This window comes from Coturnix japonica, chromosome 3 (genome assembly GCF_001577835.2).
Source record: "Coturnix japonica isolate 7356 chromosome 3, Coturnix japonica 2.1, whole genome shotgun sequence".
NCBI lineage: Eukaryota > Metazoa > Chordata > Aves > Galliformes > Phasianidae > Coturnix > Coturnix japonica.
In genome coordinates this window covers 13,000,109-13,016,868 of record NC_029518.1, presented here as the reverse complement: position 1 = coordinate 13,016,868, position 16,760 = coordinate 13,000,109, and the positions used below count along the sequence as shown (strand labels likewise).

Sequence of the window (16,760 nt, the reverse complement as noted above, 5' to 3'; positions counted from 1 at the left end):
GCAGATGCTAGAATCTCATCTGGAATAACATGTCAGCGTCTGCTTGTTTTTCCCAAAGGTGAAGTAGATTTAGAAAGAATAAAAGATGTTGAGAGCCACAAAATGAAGAAGCAAAAACTCAAAGAATACATTCAAGAGCAGTAGATAATCATATTGGCATTAAAAAAAAAAAATCACATAAAAAACAACACTAAAAGAAAGAAAAAAGCCAAACCCAACCAAACCCCCACAAAAACCCACCACCACAGAACACCCCAGAACCACCCCACCCCCCAAAAAAACACCAAAACACAACACACACTTTCCCAAGAGATGCTTCTTCCTTACTATCATTTTTATATCACTTTCATTTAGAAACTGCTGTCTTACTGAGCTCTTCAGTGCAACCTTAACCCTGACATTCTGAATCCATGCTGGGTCTTGAAAGCATATACTTAAGTTTCCATTGATGCAACTAGGATTTTAACATGCATTGAAGACTGAAGTTTTCCAGGATTTGGGCAACTAAATCTCTTTGGCCTTACAAGAGAGCTGAGCAAATCATTATGTACCAGCCACTTGCTTCAAGAAACACACAGCCAGATGACAGGAAGCACCAATGGCTGGAATTCTGAGACACATACAGCACTGTTGGCTGGGTCCGGAAAACCCCAAGAGACAGAGAAAAATAGACAGCACTTCTCAATAAATCCATTGAGAAAAGGTAAAACTCTAGAGCACTCCAAAGAATATGTAGGACCTCACAGTACAGGAGCATGCCATGGTACCTAGCACAAGAATGCAGCAGAAAATACTTGAGGATCTTCTGCTATCTGCCGAGCCCTAGGGTCTCATCTGGCCAGCTGATGTACAGTTGGACTTATTCAAATTGCAGAAGGATTAATGGAGGTCGCTCCACCTTAGCACAAAAGCCTGAGCCCAGCTTTCTTCACAGCAAACTTCCTTCAGAGACGTGCTGATTACAATCAAGAATGCACAAGGATTTCTACAGATAGAAAAAGAAAAGCTTATGCTCTTTTTTGTGAAAGCTTTTCTTGTGCATGAATGTTTTTCCAATTTAATATTTGTTTTCTGATCTACCTCTTCCCTGTATTTTTTCAATAAGCAGTTCTGGTATTCAACCCAAGGAACTGTCAGGCTGGGTTGGAAATGCTGAGACTTGACATTTCTAGATTAAATGTCAACCAGATGTTTGTGCACTTCCCTTACAAGCCTTTCAAGAAGCTTCTCAATTTAGTATTGTGTTTCACTATTAGGGGAAACCCAAGTTTGTACGTTACTAGTTTGGGCTGAAAGAGATTGAAAGCCTCAGGGAGGAAAAGGAATCATAGGTACCTGAGCAATAGGAAATATGATTCCAAATTGCGATCTGCAATAGCTTTTTTTCTTCGCAACACATTTGAAGTCCAACTGAAATAAATTAGCTTCAAATCCAGAAACTATTTTTATATAACACTAACATTTTCCCTCAACCACTGAGGCAAGGGAAACACAGAATGGGATGAGGCCCTTCCCTTAATCCTCTCAGCCACAGTGCCAGAGGTGGCACCGCTTCTGACAATGGAGTGTAGGATACAAGGGAAAAACTGAAAGAGAGATTTATTAATGAAAGGAGACAAGCGGAGGGAGAGTAAGAAGTACTGCAGCTGTAACAGTCTCTAAAGGACCCTACCTGGTAGGAAGCAGAGCACCCTGGGTTTTCCACTGCCCTCTCATCTCTGTGTACAACCTTGGAAACAGAAAGCCTCAGTTCCTGTTCTGTAAAGTTAGGATTTATAGGGGGATTTCTTTTGTGCATGTGCTGCATTTTGTATGGTCCTCTGCCCTGAAGACTTACTATGTTTCTCCCATGTACTGCAACAGGGCCTCAGGCAGAGATGGGGAACTCTAGGTGCCAATGTATTCAATAAATAAGGACATAAATAATGCAGTTACAACATGTGGCTGAGAACTGGCTCTCATCCCAGAAATTCAGAGTGAACTTTCCTGTTTTTGTTGGTTTAGTTTGATTCTAGTTCCTTGGTCAAAGTAACAACATTTTAAACTGAATTTTCAATAAGAAATCCATAAGTAGACCTGGATGACGACAGTACAAATGAGCCACCAAGGAACATCAGAGCAGTGAGACAAGAATCAGCTAATTACAGTTCATGGGGTAAGAAGGATCAACACTCCTAGTCCAAGCCATACCTTTAGTTTTACAGCTGCATCCAAATCCCAGTATCCAAGTTCTTTTGGATCAAGCCTCTTCATAGGAATAATAGTAATTAAAAATAATAATTAAAGGCAGTTATACAGGCAACACTCTCTGCTAAAGTTAAGGTCAATTCTTATTCTCTGCATGTAACAGGTTACAAAAGAAGTTGTTAGAAATAAAAACACCAGCCCTACTGGGATAAGTGTTCTGCAAGAAACAAACACCTCACCAGTCTGAGTCCGCACTCCCTGTGTGCACTGGGAGCCGTGCTCATCAGCCAAGAGCTTCCTTTCATGGTTCCTACCCATGAAAATGCAGGCAAGGTTTCCCACTGAATTTCATTACTGAGAAAAAGGAGCGATTCCACTGGACTGAGTAAATGGCTTCCAGACTGTGGCGTGGCGCAACCAGCTGAGAGACTGACCTCGCACACTTGTGCAGCAGGAGGCTGGGAAATATACTGGGTGGAATCCTGGCTCTGTTGAAGTCTGTGGCAAAACTCCCACAGACTTCAGGCAGGTCTGGGATTTCACCCGTTACATTTTTGTATGTGAGGGCAGCAACCCAATACCGGATCCTATTCCGCCCTCCCAGGTCTGTTCAGAGCCACTTGTCAGAGATCAATGATCTCTATGGGGCTGCAACGCTTTCCCTCACAACCAGCTGGTGAGCCCAGGGGAGACAAACAGGTTGAAGGGCTCTATAAACGCATCACTCAAAACTGAGTGGAAAGAAAGAAGTCTGAACAACTCCCATGTCACTAGGACCTGGATTATGCTGCTTGCTTGGGGGGGGTGGGGGGAAACAGAGATTTACAGAAGACTTTCTGAAAACAAATATGGTTAATCACTACAAGAGCTGGGTGACTCACTGTCCTGTGGAAAGTCTCTTTTGACAACACAATGGCATCTGAAAAGGATAGAAGAGATGCTCAGAACAAAGAGATATCGAAGAGAATAGTAAAAGGAAGTGAAACCAGGGCAATTAATCTACCCACAGTGTTACAGAACAGTTCCGTAGTGCTGTCTTCGCATGAATTCGAGAAAGTGCTAAAATGAGTTCATAAACTCATTTAAATTACACAAACAAAAAAACATCAAAAAAGCCCAACACCTCCCCCATGGTCTCTATCCATTACCTGCTGAAGTGAATGAGAACTAGCTCAGCAAGGCAACCGGAGCATGTAATTTTGACATATTGTTCTGCTAGTTGTTTAAAATAGAAAAAAACAAAAAAAACCCCAAAAACACAAAACAGAACTACTTTCTCTCAAGTAAGTGGTTAAGTCATAACCATATCCACTGCTGAGGATACATAGGGAAGCATTCATTCAGGACCAGCCTCAGGTGAGAGCTGTTTTCTGGGAAGAGCTGCTATCTGCTCCTCCACTGTGGAGCAGCACAGATAGAGTTCAATGTAGTTTACAGAGGCAGAAGAAGTGGCAGCCTAGCATGTAGTTTCTTTGGGATTTGCTGAACGTGGTATTCTCCAGGGCAACCCAGCTCCAAATATGGCAGCATGGCGCAGAAAACACCCAAGTCATTGTGATTGTGTTTGAGTATTTGAAATGAAAAGGCAAACAATCAGTCCTGGTTGAATGTGAGTAGCATTGACAGAAAGCATATGTAATCCAGCGTATAAATCACAAGAGTAAGTCAGTGTTTTCATCACAGGAATGGAGAACATCCGATTTAGACAAGATAGCAGCAAATCTCAAATAAGACAAAAGCTGGTCTCTTGCTGAAGAATCTGGATGTTGTTTGATTCAAGAAAACATGATTTCCAGTTATCAAAGTCAAAGCTAAATATCACCAACTGCGCAGCCACGGACAAATCTCTTTTACTTGGTGCATACTTGAACAGAGGTGTTGCCTGGTTTTGTTTACAAATAATTAGAAGCCCCACCTGTAAAATCTGCCCTGGTAAGCTTACATTGCTCAAATGATATTCTCCAAACCTGACTTCTTTTTGTAGTGTTGAGGCCTTAAGTCAAAAAAAAGCTCGGTGTGTTTATAATCAACAACTCCTAAGACCAGCTTTATGTATAATCACCTTAGCCAAACACACACAGGTAAGAACATGCAGAATCAGAGTTCATCTCGCAAGACAGGAGGTGCTGGAATGCTCATACATAGAACCAGAAAACACGTTCCTGTGCACTGAAATAGTTTCACTGTTCAGGGACATTCTCATGCTCTTCAGAACTAAGCTTAATTAAAATCTGATAAGAGAAAGGTTGCTGAATTGCACTGGTAACAGTTTATCAGTCTTCAACCTAGTAAACTGCTGACAAGAAATACACCACAGTTCCTTTTACACCTGGACTGAACCAAATGGCAGCGGTGCTCCTAAACATTGCACACTATCGAAGCCTCATGTCCAAGCTTTTTCTTCACATCTTGTGTTAAGAAAAAAACAAAAAACCAGAAAAGCAAGTCTCAAATTACGTGCATCAATACTGTCCAAACACAAAGATAAAGGCTCCCAGCTAAGTGCTGTTAACACAGGAAACACAAATGGCATGCCTGAACACCCAGTTTCACCTGTAGGTTGTGGCCTAAAGAGATCACAGTAAAAGCTCTGTGCAATTGCAAGTCACGCTTGGCATGGAGGTGGTTCTCAGGGAAGCCAAAAGCCAAATGCATTCAGTAACAAAACATACATGCTTTGGAGTGACAACTGCAAAACTTTTCACTCGTGTAACATATTTCTGTTCAGATTCCAGTTATCCACTCCTGTTGAGCCATTTTCCAAGTCTGTTTTTTTAAATGGATAAAAGAAACAACAACATGTCAACGTTCCTACAAGTTACGTGTTTTTCCAGCCTTTCCAAAGGAACTTAAGACAGCGGTGATTCCCAGTGAACGATGCATAGACTTGCTGTTTGCAGCTAGTACAGTTACTTAACCCCCTCTCCCACCCCACCCCCCCTTGTCTGAGTGCCTGGCATGGTACCATAGAGCAAACACTGAGTAACAAATGACCTTAAGGCCTCGCCACCTAAGCAGACAAGAGAAAAAAAAAAAAACACTGAGAAACGCATCATAGATGTCATCTTAGTAACAGAGTAAAACTTGCTTGATGGCAAAGAGGGAACAGCAGATGGAAAGCATAGCAAGCCTGAGCCCTTTTTAGTCCCATTACATCACATTCACTGCAGAAGACAAGGTGCTACAGGATTGAGAAACAACTCAGAGCTCAGACTTGTGTCCTTAGAAAACCCACTTCTTATATTACTTGCATAAGCACAGTGGGGTACATCCCTTAGACAGGCAAACCAGGTCTGTATTGGTGTATTACATGCACATGCAGCACATAACTCTATTACACCCCAGGAATGCCATGAACCCTGTGTTTAGCTGCACAAGCCTCCCCATTGCTCAACACTGCAGGAAAGTTTATAGCTAAACACTGCAGGCCACACTTTTAGAGCCTACGCCACCTGCACTGGATTTCCCTATACTCCTTATGGAAGCTGAAATAAAGCTCATGGTGAGCACAGCCAAAAATCCCTTTCTATTACTGTTTTGTCACCAAGTTACCGCCTGTTCTAAAACTTAGATGTTACAAAGATGTGTGCCAAGATTGTACCATATTGCATGGTACAATCCTACCCTACACCAAGCCTCAGCTAGAGCATCCATACAGCACCTCACACAACGCCCCCAAGTATCCCTGCATCTGGGCAATAACTCAAACATCACCATCAGCTCCACACAGGAGGCTTAACAGCAAAATGGAGCTTTGCTCCACCTTTAAAATACAAAGGGCTTCTCTCACAGGTGGTCTAATCAGTGGCACAAACTCCCAGTATTTCTACTGACCATCAGCCTTGAGCTGTGCCACCTGTAGATGCAGTTTACCCTGCATATGGTGATTTCTCAACTACTCTGAGATCAGCTGCTGGATAAACTACAAATCTAGTTAGCCACATCTGTTCTACTGGGATAAGCCCTAGACATTGGTCCAAAAGGCACAGCACTATAGCCTGTTGCTATGGCTTTTGCCTAAGTGCTGTTTAGTGTGGAGGTGAGTACCCTGCACCTGTGGTGTGTGTGTGGGGGTGCATAGGTGGCTCTTTACACAGCAAGTGCAGCTGTTCCTAATGAGAGCTGAGAGTGAGCCAGGGCACTGTAGGAGACCTCCTGCCTGCCCCGTCTGCTTTCCTAGGTATGAAACAGGATTTGGTGCTCATTTTAAAAAGAAATATACGCCACTGTTTTATAAGTTTGACCCAAGTTGTTATTTTCAACCAATTAAAAAGTGACAGCTCTAGAACTATCTCCTTTAAAAATGTTGATGATTTTTTCCTTAATTTTTGCAGAAATAAAACTCCTTTTCCTTCCAAATTAGTTAGAGATGAACCTAGGTGACATAGTAAAATACATGTATATGAAAGCACGCAACAAAATTCAGCAGTCCGTTCTTAGCTCCAGTGATCCTGTAAGGTGCTATTGTCCACCCACTGACCTTTCAGAATGGAAAGTGCCCTCAGACCCTCTAATGCTATCTGCACAGGAGATGGCTGCATATTAGCATTTCTAGATACACTATGTCAATCCACCCTCTGCTTGTTTGGAGTAGAGAACAAGCGAAGTTAGATGGCTTAGGCAGACACTAACATGTCCTGAACTAGGCTTAAAATCTTTGGACAGTAAAACATGCTTTATTTATAGTGTAGTGCTTCTTTCACAGTTCAGTCATAGTTCAGTCCCAGTCATATAAATAATACTGCAACTATTTTAATAGAAAAAAAAAAAAAAAGAGTATAGTCCTACTTATTACACCAAGGATGATAAGCCCTTTAAGGCCAAAGTAATTTATTGACCTAGCTGGAACATTTATGGGGTAATTTGCCAGTGCTACATTGATAATGGATTTTACGGACACTGAAGAAAGTATGTAGATGAGCTGCCTGGCAAAACATTTAATGGCCCCCAGCTTTGAAGGCCATTCATCTAGTACTGGAACAATGCAGCTGCAAAGCTGGGGCATTGCTCTCCATGGCTGGGGTTTTGCAGGCAGGCAAGCAGCACAAAGCAATGTCTGGCCCTGTGCTTAGATGGACATAAGGCAGATCCTGCTGCTGGTCTCAGCCAGGAACAGCAACTTTCCTTGCAGGCAGGAAAGTAAGTAAAGGTAGCAGGAAACCTGCGTGGCTTGCACAGAACTTCTGTCAAATCTAAGACTCGTAAGGAAATGTACAGAAGGTGCAAGGAGAACTAGATGACCTACAAAGGAATACAGAGAGTCAGCACACACTGGAGCAGGTTGCCTACAGAGGTTGTGGAGTCTCCAGCCATGCAGGAGCCAAAAACCCAACTGGACATGGCCATGCTCTAAGCAGGGCAGGTGGATACAGTGATCTCCAGGGATCCTTCTAGCACTGGTGAGTCTGTGGTTTTAGTCAACAGAAACTACTGAGGGCAGAGATGCATGTAAACAGACACACTGCTGGCATGCTGAAGGTATCTGAGTCAGAGCAGCTGGGGAAACAGCTGAAGCTGTTTCCATCCACTTCAGACCCTCTCAGAAGGTCCGTGTTTACAGCTCATTTTCTCCCTAACATAAACAGGCACTGATGGTGTCTTTTGTACAACAGTCAGAGGTCTCAGCTGCAAGGAGGGAGCTCTCCCAGGACTGCTTTCATATTTCATGATAAATAGTCTTGGAATAAAACAAAGCACAAAAAAAAAAAATGTGAGTAGTTTAGATCAGAACCCAGGAAGCCTACCTGCTTGCTGGGTGCTCTCTCTTCCTACCTTGGTACTGCAAAAATGCATTCAGTGCCACACTGCTGCTCTGTCTCCATCAGAGGGGTAAGAGTGCAAGAGCAGTGAGAAATGCTCACCTTCCCTTCCTATCCTCCTCCCCAGGGTATTTTCCTTCTGAGACAAAATGGAGATCTTTCTCTTCCTAGGCCCAGGCTATGACCTCAAGGCCATGAAACAGCAGGTGACAGAAATGACTAGGCTACTTCTGAAAGAGAACAGCTAAAACAGACAGGACTATGCTTAACTCAGCAGTATAAGAGCCCTTCAAATGTCTCAGCTGAGCCAAATCCTTCAAAAAAACCCCAAAAAAATGTTCCAACACTATACTCAGCTCTTAGCCATAAACAGGACTACTAAAGGACTCAGCAATATATACATCAAATCTCCTGTTGTTTTCTTCCTCTATTTGCTTGCAATGTCATATATCACATTTCAGAGAGAAAGCAAACAGCAGGGAGATCTCTTTTGCTGCTGTTCCTGTGCTGTTATCGTGGGGTGGAAGGTCTGGCTTTGCAGCTGTACATCACATGTCACACCTCAGCCTATTGATTTAGCAAGAGCCTCCACTGAATTATGGGCGTAACTGAGATTAGAAGTGGTTCCTGATCAAAAACTACAGGATGAAATGTAGCACAGTCAGTAGAAATTAACTTAAAGTCCCTAAATGCCACCAGGAATAGTCTTGTGCTTCTGAGTATTGCTTTCATCTGTAAGGTGGAATAATACAAAAGACAGTAATAATACAAGAAGGATGGTGATAGATATCCAAAAGGTTATATATAGGAAAAACTCACCAATATGGATGCCTTCAGTCTGGCTGGAAAATGCTGAGGCTGGCTATCCAATCTCCACAGAGGAGCAATCTCAAAGAGATGCTGCCTTTGGGGTGGTCAGCCCTTAAATGAAGTCTAGGAGAGATGGAGTCAAGCTCCACCCCTTCTGGGAGCACAGCTGAATTACCCTCACCTGTGCTCCCACAGCTGACACTTGCCTCAGCTGATTAATCAGAGGTTCAGGCTGTGATTACCAGTTTCCTATACATCATCTCATTGTGTTTTCCAGTAAAAAATAAATTAAAAAAAAAGATGGAAAACAGGAGAACTATAAATGAAATACCTGGAACCTGGAAATGCAGCTAAACCATGGCAGTGCCATGAATGAATAAGGAAGATGAAATGCACTGGTTTGTAGAAACCAAAATATATAAATCTTTCATTGAAATGTTTCATTTTTAAAACAAAAAAACCAAAAAACTTCTACTATTTCCTCTTCAGTCTGACTGCAGATGAAAACTTCTGCTGTACTAATCCCTTCCTAGACTAGGCATGCCTTCTGCAAAGGAGAAGTGTATGGAAATGTACTATAAATGGCCTAACATTAATTGTAATTTCCCCATAGCTAAAAAACGGGTGTTGCAGAACCTTTTATTCCCCTAAATTCTCTTCATCCTTTTCTTTAAATAGCTGAAGTGTGAATGTCACTTGACATTTCTTATTCTTTGGGGTGCATTTATACCACCCATGACCCTTGGCTGCGTCTCCCAGAAGCGGCAGTCATTTTCAGTTAAGGGTAATTGGCAGCAGAATACACTTTGTTCTGTATAGTGTTAAAAATGGGCTACTTTGTTTTGCCAACCTTCCTGAACTTCCTTTCAGTTCAATGAAGGAGTGCAACATTTGTGTAAGAAAGAAATATTGTCTTCAATGGGAAATGTATTCCATGTGTGTTATAATTTATATTATGACATGTCTTTCTTAGCTTACAATATTGTTATTCACCGTCTGGAAAGAAACTTTATCAACTCCTTTCTTTCTTCTCTTTTTTCTTTTTCTTTTTTTTTTTTTTAAATGTGTTCTTTGAGGCAACCATAATTTTTATTTGCGGAAATATGTGATAAATTTGAATAATAAATTTATATTAAAACTCCCATTTGTATTCAATATCCTTCATAAATCTGGGTAAGATGTCAGCTGAGCGGTTCATATATAAAATATTAGAACAAACATTGCCTGTCTAATTGAAAAATCTGTCTTCATCAAGGACCTGGAGCTGAGCTTAAGAATGAAAGATGGAGGCTTTATTTAATGCAGTTCTGCCCTGACTGTCATGAATGCTGTCTTGTTCTTCCCCTTCACCACCTCAACATAAATAGCAAAGCTCTATTCCCCAACTGATCTTAAAGGGAGAAATACAATGATATGCAGAGAAAGGAATGGTCACTGCTGTCTGTAGAGTGGTTTAACGTACTTATGTTGCCGAGCGTTAATCCTCCTGCACTTAAAGGATGGGAGTTGCAATCCCTACTGTATTGGCTGGCCTGGGTTCAAAATTTGCAGCTAATGTAATAATCTTCCAAGGTCACCCCAGGGGGTCACTTCTGCTATCATCAGAAGACGTAACTACAACAGCCGTGAGATAAAGGTGAAAGCAGAAAGGGAAATGGAAAAAAGGAGACTGGGAGGCTTTTGCAGACCAAGGGAGAAAAGAAAAAAAAGAAAAGAAAGGACAAGAACAGAAAAAAAGTGCATGTGTGTTTTCAGAAACACGAGGATTTTCCTTGCTGATTTAAAGCTCTGAAAGTGAATGTGAAAACCTGCCAAATCCACTAGTGTCCCCTGATCCAGCCAGGCTTTCACAAGTGCAAGTACAAAGCCGGTCATGGTTTGAGGCAGAGATAGGAGAATAAAGTGGTCCCTGGAGCAGATGAGTGCTGTAGTGGGAGCACACAGAGCAGCACCCAGCTGGGGCACAGGGAAGGACAAGGAACCTGATGGGAGGGTGCCTTCTATGCTTGCAGGGTGCAGAGCTTCGCCCTGCTGAGTCCCATGGTGGGACCTTACTTTGTTGTATCAGTAAGAAGGTGCCCAAGTGACTGGCCTGACACTCAATAATTTGAGGAGGTCCCTGAAGTGATTTCAAAGTTCACATGATAAATATGTATTTGAGGCTTTTCTTTGCTCAGGAAGCTCAGAGGTGAATGAATGAAAAAGCACTGTTTTTTACAGAGCAGTCAACACCCTCCTGTTCTACAGCAGGATTTTCCCCAGGGCCTAACAACCACATGAGTTCAAGGAGGGTGGGGACCACAATGGTACAAACAGAAAGGAGCAGAATTCAGATGTGGAGTAAGCTGGCAGCTGACAGATCTGTGCCACAACTGGAGCTGGGTCAGATCAAAGATGCGGCCCTGGCATGTCTTGCAGGTGTGAGTTACTTCTTCCTGTGGTGATCCTGATGCTACAAACACAAAGTCGAGGAACTTTGCATTGACCTTGGTGCTGCTTTGTGCCCATTCCTAAGCAAAGGAGTTGGCAAGAGGCATCTGGAGGAAGAGGTTTTTGGTTGTTTTGTTTTGTTTTGGAAATTGGATTCACCTTCAGTAATACAAAGGAATCCAAGCAAGAGGAAGAACAACCAACACAGAGATCTATGAAAATGCAGCATCCACAAAAAGCAAAAACTCCATGTAAGTGGTGAGCATGAGACTATTCTGATGAACACTAAAAACAGACATAATATCGTTACATTAATTGTTGTCACAGATGACGGTGACACTTAGAAAAAAATCTGGATTTGAGGCTCTTTCAAGAATCTCACCAACACCTTTGCGAAGAGAGGAGGCATGCTCCATGGAATTCCCAGTAAAGCATTAGAAACACAGGAACAGAGCAGTACCTTGTTTCAACACCAATTACACAACCAGGGTAAAAGAAAACCACAAACTTAACCAATCTGTCAGAATACTATCAGTCCATCAAAAGCGAATGTACTTTATTCTCACAGCTCTCCCAGAAATGAAGCCAATTTCAGACTAAGCTCTTGAAGTACTGAAGAATATGTCTCTCCTCGTGGTAGCTGGAAATTCATCCAAGGCATAAAGCAGACTTATTTGTCTCCCATCATAGGTTCATGGCCCTAATGATTTTTCATGTGGGCAGCACTGCTGCGGTGGAATTATAGCCCAGCAATGCCTTTCACCTTTCAGGGAAAAACTGAAAGGGAGGGAAAGGGTGACTTTCTGTGGAAATACTTTTTCTTCAGCCAAAAAGATAAGTTAAAAAAAAAAACAAAATACACCACACAACCAAAACATTAATCGTAGCACAAATTTTCAGCATTAACCTTGGAAAACTGGAATGAACGTTATTCAACTCCTTAACAACACTGCAAATTACATTGTCTCATTTTCTTGTTTTGATGAAAAACAGAAGCACTCTGAGGAAAGTAGAAAACTTCTGTGATGTGCTTGCTTTGGCAGAATTAAAATAGCTTTTGATAATAATTTTTATGAACACTATTTTTGCCGGCCTTTGCTCTCACTATCTCTTTATTAAAAACTAGGGAAGCCTCTTATTAAAACATGTGTAAAGAAACAATCTAAAAGCAATCATCCATCCTTATTTGCACAAGACATTAAAGGATAATGGGGAAGTTAAATTGGTGGGTTCCAACCAGAGATGTAAGAAAACTCCCTGTGTCACCTGAGGCAAAATTCTGTGAGCAGTAAAGGTTTCAGCAGCAGCTGATCTGGAGCCTTGTGGGAGAGACTGGGATTACTTCCTTGGTATGGAAGTCCAGCTGGGGACAGGGCCCACAATGTGAGCTGCTCATGTCCCTGTTGTGTAGTTCATTCTCAACGGGGAGAAATTCCTGCTAAGGTATATTCTGGGGGCATAAGCCATGAATTATGTTTCAAGCACACCATTGTAGGGTGAGAGCTGAAATGGCTATCAACTGTTCTGCTTCACCCATATAGCATACAATGTGTGAATGGTTCAATGTGCAATTCCAGAGCTCATCAACAGGTTGCTTCCTTCCCAGGTCTTCTAGCTAAAGTGCGTAAACTGTATTTGGGTGAAAGGGATGGAAGAGGTTAACGCTGGCTCTGGAGGTTACTGACTGTGGAAGATACAGTTGCTGATGAGAACAGTATTAGCAGTTCACCATTTCAATACGATACTGTAATTTATGTAGTGACCTGCCTATTAACCCTGCCCCACTCCCACCGCATCGGCAGCAATTCAGGTTGGGCTGAATAGCCTCCATCATTGTCCCAGCCTGCCATGAGGTTTCTCAGCTCAATGCCACACTTGAATGACACTCTGTCATTATGCTATATTTAGGTAATGAAAGGTGTAATTAGCTTTGTTCTGCTGCAAGCTGATCCGACCCTGTATGCATTATAAAAGGTAATAAAATAGGTGCACAGATATAAAAACCTGAATAAGCATATTATTCAGTGTAATTTCATGAGCCAAAAACTGATGAAAGAATTGGGGTAGGTGAGCCTCAGCTTCTTCAGTGCCCAACCTGACTTGTCATGAGAAGCCATGCAAAAAGTGCTGCCAAGGTATGTTGAAGCATCAATCGGGGCATATTGAATCAGTTCCCCAGTGGTGCAGCTTTTATATAATTGATGGCATTTTGTGATGATTGCTTTTCTATTACGGTACTGTATCTTATCTCTCCATTGTGAGGGGAGCAGTTTTATGCAATTGTCAGCAGCCCTGCATAGCCAGCATTATCCGAGGCCCATGCCCTTTGTGAGGCTGTTGGCTTGTCATTAATTGTTCTGCCTGGCCTTTGTCTGGGACTTCAGCCATCTGCTTTATCACACTCCATCAGCCTTCTGTAGGAATGAATGGAACTGATAATATAAAAGTTCTGGCAGAAGAGATACTGGGCTAGGAGCTCGGGATGCCAAATTAGTCAGTCCTTGGGACATCACACATTTTCTTAGCATGAGTAATACTAGCTGGGGAAAGAAGTTTTGCAGTATTTGCAAAAAAGTGCTGATGTGTTTGATATGGATGTTATTTTTTCCAGCACATCTTCCGTGATTTACACCAGGTGAATAGCACACCCAGTTCTGGTTAGTGCCTTAGTTCTTCATGGAAGATCTTCAAGGCTTTGTTGGTCTCTAAGACAGTGAAAAATCATGCACTGGTTCAGGCACTCTCCTGCACCCAAGCCTTTCTGTTGAAGATGAGTTACTTTTCTGTCCATTTTTCCAGCTGGACCAAGGCTATGCATCAGATACACTAGCAAAAAATCCCCTGCTCTACTAGAGGCTGGTCTGGTACTTGTGGGTGGTGGGAGCATAAGAGAGGCTTGAGTAAAGGATATGAAGCCAAGAAAATACATGCACTCATGCCACTGACTCCTGGCAGGGTGGGCAGCACCCCCAGCTTGCATACACCTGCACAGACCCACAGGCTCCTGGGCAATCCTGGCTTGAATGTGGCGCCTCCAAGGAGAATGAGGGGTGACAGTGCAGCCACACCACTGTCACAGCCCTACCAAAAAGAGCATAGCTTCAAATCCAGCAAGACAAGGAGCTCCAGGATTTTGAAACATCTCTCACGCACTTGGGACTACGCCATGGCTTTGGCAAACATAGAATACATAGGTTCAACCACTTGTGGCCATCTCAGATGTTGCTTAATGGATGTGGTTGCTCATGGGTGTCTCATGGCATGTTCACCTCATATGATGGAGGAGCTGGGAGTGGCTGGCCAGTGTACATAGAAAACAGACCTTGGAGGAGCTAACTCAATGGTTCTACACTGTTTTCACATAGTGCCAACGATCAAAAGGCTGCTGGAGACATGGGAAAGAAAGGTACATCTCTCCCATGGACTTCAGTGGGCTTTAAAGCAGGGCTTGTGATCAGCAGCATATGAAGTCTCCTTACAGAAGTCTCCCACAATAAAGATGTTCCACCAGATGCAGATGCTTGTAAAACATTTCTCAAGCAATTATAAACAGGTAATGCTTAAATTGCGTGGGAATATATGTACATAAAGTGAAACAGTTCTGCTTTTTTTCACTGATGAACAGGAATACGGGTGTTTGCTTGTGGTGGGAAGAAGGAATTTCTCAGACATATTTCCTAGGTGAGGCAGGAGCTGCTGGTGAATTTAACTGAAGTACAAAAGGCAAATATTCCAGTCATTGCTGTCTGGAATGGCTGTGACCACCAAACAATTCTTGCAAACCCATCCTTTCCACCCTGCTACACCACCACCTGGGGTGTCTTTAACCTCTCTTTTGTTTGCTGTGTACAAAGGAATAAATATATATTTTTAAATAGCACGAAACTAGTTCTCTCATGAAAAACTGACTCTCAAAGAAGCACATAGACAGTACTAAAGACTTGTAAGCATATTGCCCTATGGCATGGGTGTCCAACCTTCTGGCTTGCCTGGGCTGCACTGAGTGAAGAGGAATTGTCTTAGGCCACATATAAAATATATAATACAGTTAATATATATAAGTAACAAAACTTCTTTACTATTGGCTTATTAAGTTGCTTACAAAATAACACAAGTTCAGGTTGAGTAATTAAATCAGAAAACATACAGAAAACATATCTGTCTGATTAATAAGAAAAAACGTGTGTTTTCGCAGGCACACACACACACACGCACACACACAGAGGCTGATCTATTAGTACGGGCAATCTCTGCACTTTGCTCACCATGCAGCACAAGCACCCCTAACATGTTATATGCACACAGTTCAATTTGACAGTGTGCATGAGGCAGAGTTACCACCTCCCTGCTCCCTCATTCTACAGCATCTGTTGTCACCCATGCAGTCCACACTTGTGCTAAACACAACTGACTCATAAAAATATCACCAAAAACCACATTATAATGTTATAAGTTTATGATCAAGTTTTTCTACACACGTGCCCAGTTCCTACATTCCAGGACATAGGAAGTTCAGGAAGGAGCAGGGGGACACAAAACCAAAGGCACCGCTGCCATCAAACACAGCCCAGGAACTACAGGGAATAAAGCCCCGTGTTTCTTGGGAGGCCAGAATAGATTTCCTAATGATTCTCTCAAATCTTTTGAATTAGCCCATCTGGGCTTTAAGCTGCTACCCAACAACATCAGCAGACTGGTTGCAAGAAGTTGTAGCACTGATTTTTATTTGTTTTTTCCCTTCCTTTTTTGCCCCGAAGAACCAGACAAAGCCACAGCAATATCCTTCACATCTACAAGCCCAAACCTGCTGCGGGCCCAGCTGGACACAGCCTGGGAGCAGCCCACAGCAAACAGCTCCCCGGAGCTGCGGTGTGACATTGCTGCCGCCCACACTTTCACTCAGGAATGCCTCTGGTCTCGGGAGATGACGGATATTTTCTCCTGATGCTACCCCGTGGAAAAACAAACACATAAACCTTCTGACAGCCCCATAACCTGCCTGCTACCAGGAGGTGGGAAGACACACCCTGCAAGCCAAAAATTACCCCTGGGTTAGGGCAGGCGCGGGGTGCACCAGGTACCTGCTCTCATGCATCGCTCCGCCACAAACTTCCTCCTCAAGCTTGGGAAAGTCACTTACTGCCATCATGTAGGTAGTAAACAATTTTCCATTTGCTGTTGGTAACATAGGGTGGTGCCAGGGTCCTGCCCTCCAGGGGGGCATGAGGAAAATGCACTGAAGGTGGTGACGCGGTCGGAGTGCCGGGTTGGGGGCCACACACATTCCTGAAATAGATTTCCTTGGGGTCAAGTTTCTCCCGAGGTGGTGTTTCGAAAGCTAAATATAAAGTGGTGGTGCGTTACCTCTTGGGATAAATCTGGTTCTTAGCTATTCATAGCTTAGATATGTCTGGTAATGTTTTTATCAGGGCCAGCTCCTGTGCTTATTAAAAATGCTAGTAATGTCCTGTTTGACTGGGTTTCTTTGGCCTTAAGTGATATTGCTTGTGAAATACAATGAAAATGTGACATTTCAAAATAAATGTGTTCTTTCCAAGGAAATCTGGCTCGGCT

At 42.7% G+C, this 16,760-nt stretch overlaps 1 long non-coding RNA gene across 3 annotated transcripts in view; it reads right to left on the bottom strand.

Moving 5' to 3' along the window:
- The window catches only part of LOC107310980, a 110,040-nt gene extending 93,587 nt beyond the window's left edge, over window positions 1-16,453 (bottom strand). For all 3 annotated transcript variants that reach the window (XR_001553815.2, XR_004306637.1, XR_004306638.1), the window contains exon 1: window positions 16,327-16,453. This is a non-coding gene — a long non-coding RNA (uncharacterized LOC107310980). The remainder of the gene's footprint in view (window positions 1-16,326) is intronic.
- Between the last annotated feature and the right edge of the window lie 307 nt (window positions 16,454-16,760).